The sequence below is a fragment of the Monopterus albus genome, unplaced genomic scaffold (assembly GCF_001952655.1).
Source record: "Monopterus albus unplaced genomic scaffold, M_albus_1.0 scaffold155.1, whole genome shotgun sequence".
Lineage (NCBI taxonomy): Eukaryota > Metazoa > Chordata > Actinopteri > Synbranchiformes > Synbranchidae > Monopterus > Monopterus albus.
Window position 1 is genome coordinate 938,426 of NW_018128035.1, and position 6,065 is coordinate 944,490.

The 6,065-nt window shown below is 40.6% G+C and overlaps 1 long non-coding RNA gene across 1 annotated transcript; it reads right to left on the bottom strand.

The window, feature by feature from the left end:
- Nucleotides 1–1,833: 1,833 nt before the first annotated feature.
- LOC109968611 (uncharacterized) lies at nucleotides 1,834–5,847 on the bottom strand. Its single transcript, XR_002276132.1, has 2 exons — nucleotides 4,753–5,847; nucleotides 1,834–4,638 (listed from the first exon to the last, which is right to left on the bottom strand). It is a non-coding gene; the product is annotated as an uncharacterized LOC109968611 (long non-coding RNA).
- Between the last annotated feature and the right edge of the window lie 218 nt (nucleotides 5,848–6,065).

Below are 6,065 nucleotides of genomic sequence, written 5' to 3' on the forward strand. Positions count from 1 at the left end.
TGGGCGGCCATCTGCCTAGACCGGTTGTATTGAGCACAAACAAATGGTAAGATAGTTTCACACACAATGGGGCTGACAGCTAAAGGCTGTCTATGCCCTCATGTGCTCCCCCTCAAGGTGCCGCCAGAACCGCAAGGGGCCCACAAGGCCGTGACACATCCTTGAAGCCATTTTGTATGGCCACATCACGAAATGCATTTAACCAACTAAAGTTTTTCTATCATGTACAAGACACATGCTGTTGTAAAACTCATTTGAAATGTTATAAAACAAGGTCAGGTGTTGCTACATCTGAACTAGCTCTCAACAGCAACTTTCTCCTTTAAGATCATTTTGCAGGGATGTTTTTACTAAAAAATATTTGACTGCTTTTGCTTTCTGTAGTTTTACGCAACAAAAATGAGGGGAGGAAGAGTTTTTCTCATTTGCATGTTGTGAATCAAGTCCAACTTTCAAAATGATCTCAACCAAATTAAAAAACACTTCCTCCTCTCATTTTTCCCTTAATGCAGCCCTAATCCATTATCTTATCAGTGTTAATTTTGGCACCTGAATTTGATTTAGCTTCTAGTCAGTGAAATCTAAAACTATTTGAGCTAAAATCAACATGTGAAACAAACATATCAGCTAAACAAAGTCCCAAGAAATTAACTACTCAACTGAACATTAGTATGAACTAATACTTGACTTACTGGAGACTTTACAAGTGACTTGAATCTTCCAGTTTTTTCCTCTGCAGATGCTCCTCTCTTCCTTCTACAAAAATCCTGCAGCACTTTCAGAGTCATTGCTTTTTCCTAAACGATCAACTCGTCCTCTCCAGTCCAAGCTATGTGTTCTACTGTTTCAGTCCTGAGTATTCTCTGGCTGTCTTCACCTATCTACCCCTGTTATGATGACATGACATTCGTGCACACATCAAAGGACACTGAAGCCAATGACATCATGCGTTCCCTAGCAACAACTTACTGCCTGACCCTAACCCCAAAATCCTAGGTTTAACCCTGAAACAGCCTCAAGCCAAAGGTGTGTAGGAAAGTGAGGACTGGCCAAAATGTCCCCACCTTACCACACTGTTTTCACTCCCATGGTGTAACAACACTCAACCTGATCTTCACAATATAAAGCCATACAAGTACAGATCTCTTGAGCTTTCTTTGCTGTGAGTGTAACCTGCTGTTTCAGTTCTCAACTTTAACTCTAAGTAGCTTAAATCCTAAAAGGTTCGCTTAGATACTGGAGCACCTTCCTAAAGCAGGAACCATAAAATGTTTCACAGAAGGCAAATGCAACTAATACAGTACAGAACCTTGAAACAGTGCCCGCGTGCCACCGGATCCGCAAGCTGCTCACAATGAACATTTGAAACACAAGGAAAACACAAACAAAAATCCACCATTAGCAAGCTCTCGGCAATATTGGGAAGGTACAACTCCCTTTAATGGAAGAAACCTTCGGCAGAACCATGCTCTTGGTGGGCGGCCATCTGCCTAGACCGGTTGTATTGAGCACAAACAAATGGTAAGATAGTTTCACACACAATGGGGCTGACAGCTAAAGGCTGTCTATGCCCTCATGTGCTCCCCCTCAAGGTGCCGCCAGAACCGCAAGGGGCCCACAAGGCCGTGACACATCCTTGAAGCCATTTTGTATGGCCACATCACGAAATGCATTTAACCAACTAAAGTTTTTCTATCATGTACAAGACACATGCTGTTGTAAAACTCATTTGAAATGTTATAAAACAAGGTCAGGTGTTGCTACATCTGAACTAGCTCTCAACAGCAACTTTCTCCTTTAAGATCATTTTGCAGGGATGTTTTTACTAAAAAATATTTGACTGCTTTTGCTTTCTGTAGTTTTACGCAACAAAAATGAGGGGAGGAAGAGTTTTTCTCATTTGCATGTTGTGAATCAAGTCCAACTTTCAAAATGATCTCAACCAAATTAAAAAACACTTCCTCCTCTCATTTTTCCCTTAATGCAGCCCTAATCCATTATCTTATCAGTGTTAATTTTGGCACCTGAATTTGATTTAGCTTCTAGTCAGTGAAATCTAAAACTATTTGAGCTAAAATCAACATGTGAAACAAACATATCAGCTAAACAAAGTCCCAAGAAATTAACTACTCAACTGAACATTAGTATGAACTAATACTTGACTTACTGGAGACTTTACAAGTGACTTGAATCTTCCAGTTTTTTCCTCTGCAGATGCTCCTCTCTTCCTTCTACAAAAATCCTGCAGCACTTTCAGAGTCATTGCTTTTTCCTAAACGATCAACTCGTCCTCTCCAGTCCAAGCTATGTGTTCTACTGTTTCAGTCCTGAGTATTCTCTGGCTGTCTTCACCTATCTACCCCTGTTATGATGACATGACATTCGTGCACACATCAAAGGACACTGAAGCCAATGACATCATGCGTTCCCTAGCAACAACTTACTGCCTGACCCTAACCCCAAAATCCTAGGTTTAACCCTGAAACAGCCTCAAGCCAAAGGTGTGTAGGAAAGTGAGGACTGGCCAAAATGTCCCCACCTTACCACACTGTTTTCACTCCCATGGTGTAACAACACTCAACCTGATCTTCACAATATAAAGCCATACAAGTACAGATCTCTTGAGCTTTCTTTGCTGTGAGTGTAACCTGCTGTTTCAGTTCTCAACTTTAACTCTAAGTAGCTTAAATCCTAAAAGGTTCGCTTAGATACTGGAGCACCTTCCTAAAGCAGGAACCATAAAATGTTTCACAGAAGGCAAATGCAACTAATACAGTACAGAACCTTGAAACAGTGCCCGCGTGCCACCGGATCCGCAAGCTGCTCACAATGAACATTTGAAACACAAGGAAAACACAAACAAAAATCCACCATTAGCAAGCTCTCGGCAATATTGGGAAGGTACAACTCCCTTTAATGGAAGAAACCTTCGGCAGAACCATGCTCTTGGTGGGCGGCCATCTGCCTAGACCGGTTGTATTGAGCACAAACAAATGGTAAGATAGTTTCACACACAATGGGGCTGACAGCTAAAGGCTGTCTATGCCCTCATGTGCTCCCCCTCAAGGTGCCGCCAGAACCGCAAGGGGCCCACAAGGCCGTGACACATCCTTGAAGCCATTTTGTATGGCCACATCACGAAATGCATTTAACCAACTAAAGTTTTTCTATCATGTACAAGACACATGCTGTTGTAAAACTCATTTGAAATGTTATAAAACAAGGTCAGGTGTTGCTACATCTGAACTAGCTCTCAACAGCAACTTTCTCCTTTAAGATCATTTTGCAGGGATGTTTTTACTAAAAAATATTTGACTGCTTTTGCTTTCTGTAGTTTTACGCAACAAAAATGAGGGGAGGAAGAGTTTTTCTCATTTGCATGTTGTGAATCAAGTCCAACTTTCAAAATGATCTCAACCAAATTAAAAAACACTTCCTCCTCTCATTTTTCCCTTAATGCAGCCCTAATCCATTATCTTATCAGTGTTAATTTTGGCACCTGAATTTGATTTAGCTTCTAGTCAGTGAAATCTAAAACTATTTGAGCTAAAATCAACATGTGAAACAAACATATCAGCTAAACAAAGTCCCAAGAAATTAACTACTCAACTGAACATTAGTATGAACTAATACTTGACTTACTGGAGACTTTACAAGTGACTTGAATCTTCCAGTTTTTTCCTCTGCAGATGCTCCTCTCTTCCTTCTACAAAAATCCTGCAGCACTTTCAGAGTCATTGCTTTTTCCTAAACGATCAACTCGTCCTCTCCAGTCCAAGCTATGTGTTCTACTGTTTCAGTCCTGAGTATTCTCTGGCTGTCTTCACCTATCTACCCCTGTTATGATGACATGACATTCGTGCACACATCAAAGGACACTGAAGCCAATGACATCATGCGTTCCCTAGCAACAACTTACTGCCTGACCCTAACCCCAAAATCCTAGGTTTAACCCTGAAACAGCCTCAAGCCAAAGGTGTGTAGGAAAGTGAGGACTGGCCAAAATGTCCCCACCTTACCACACTGTTTTCACTCCCATGGTGTAACAACACTCAACCTGATCTTCACAATATAAAGCCATACAAGTACAGATCTCTTGAGCTTTCTTTGCTGTGAGTGTAACCTGCTGTTTCAGTTCTCAACTTTAACTCTAAGTAGCTTAAATCCTAAAAGGTTCGCTTAGATACTGGAGCACCTTCCTAAAGCAGGAACCATAAAATGTTTCACAGAAGGCAAATGCAACTAATACAGTACAGAACCTTGAAACAGTGCCCGCGTGCCACCGGATCCGCAAGCTGCTCACAATGAACATTTGAAACACAAGGAAAACACAAACAAAAATCCACCATTAGCAAGCTCTCGGCAATATTGGGAAGGTACAACTCGCTTTAATGGAAGAAACCTTCGGCAGAACCATGCTCTTGGTGGGCGGCCATCTGCCTAGACCGGTTGTATTGAGCACAAACAAATGGTAAGATAGTTTCACACACAATGGGCCTTTTTAATATACCTTTATAAATTTGATGAGGTTGTCGACAGCTTGAGATACAGATATCTTTCCTGGTCTCTTTCGTTCTTGCACAGATGGTGGTAGCAGATGAAGCAGCAGCAAGATAGCAGGCATGTCACTGTCCCAGCCTACAGATCAACAAACATCAGATTAACATTATGCCATAAATACATTACCGTAAACTGGCACAATTACCTATATAACCAACAATGGTGATTGATTAAAAACAGACACAGTTGTACCATTCTCAACTTCAGCAGCTGACTCAGCATTGCACATTAATTCCAAGAGCACTGTGGTGGGTACCAGTCCATGGCTTTCCTTTAAAACTTTTGCTTTGATATTGGTGGGCCACTTCTCCAAGACTTTGTTGGCAGTGACCTCATCAAAAAGGTGTCTGAAATCTTGTTCTATCTGTAATGCAAAAATACAAAAAGGACTGATAAGTGACACTGCAGGCTGCATGGAATATTTCAGTGATTTAATGAATGATTTAAAGAAGAAACAGAAGTCTGAGGATTCCCCCCTCACCCCCCCTTTCAATAAAAGCAAGCATGTCTTACCAAAACATCTCTCTATGTGGTATAGACACACCATTTCAACTGAAAGCATGCTGTAACTGTGCGGACGACTGCATCTATGGGCTTGCATTCTGGGCCAGCCGCCTATACTGTGGCTGCAGACATGGGTCATGGCCGCTTATACTAACCTCCTGCTGTCTTCCCAAGCCAGCAATATGTGTAATATAATAAAAATAATAATAATAATAAAAGAAAGAGTACCAGGAGCCCCAGCTACTTTACTGTCTTTAACTGTAAGAGGACACCACTTGTCCCTCCTCTGACCAGCTGTCCATATATTTCACCTGTTCCTTACAGTACAGTAATTTATGCAGTGAAACTTTGTCCCTATTCAGCTAACATTGTTAAAAAGTCATGAAGCAAACAATCAAAGAGTCATGAAGTCCTGGTAACACGTCTCATAGTCCAGTACATCATTTCCTCAATGTACTGGAGAACAGTACATGAGATCTTACCTGCCAGTTTCGTCATGCAATCCTGCTAAATTTATTAAACACATGAAAACAGCGACACTCTGAAAGATGCAGAACATAAGTCAGTCATATTAAACCACTTGACCTCAGGTGGAACATCCAACAACAGTGCATGTAAATTTGGAACTTCTGTTTAAAATGCACTACAACCTCAAATAAAGATCTAATCTAATTAACCCACTGCTTAGATAATGTATAGAATGTACCACTTTTGTCCACTGTCATTACTGGCAAGATTGAAGTTTTACTGCATAAATTTTGCTATATAATCATTGAGCCTATATGTTTTGCTCATATTTACCACAAAACATGCTAAAACTGTTTTCCCTTTTCCATTTTTCTTACAGCTACCTATTTCTCTATTATGATAAGAGAAAATTATATTTGAACCTTCTGTTTCTTAAATCAAATATATGAGTGTACTTTAAACTTAGTTTTAAAATATTGGGGAGTGCAGTGAATTTGACAGACAGGGAGTGAGGCCTCCTGACAAATCATCAT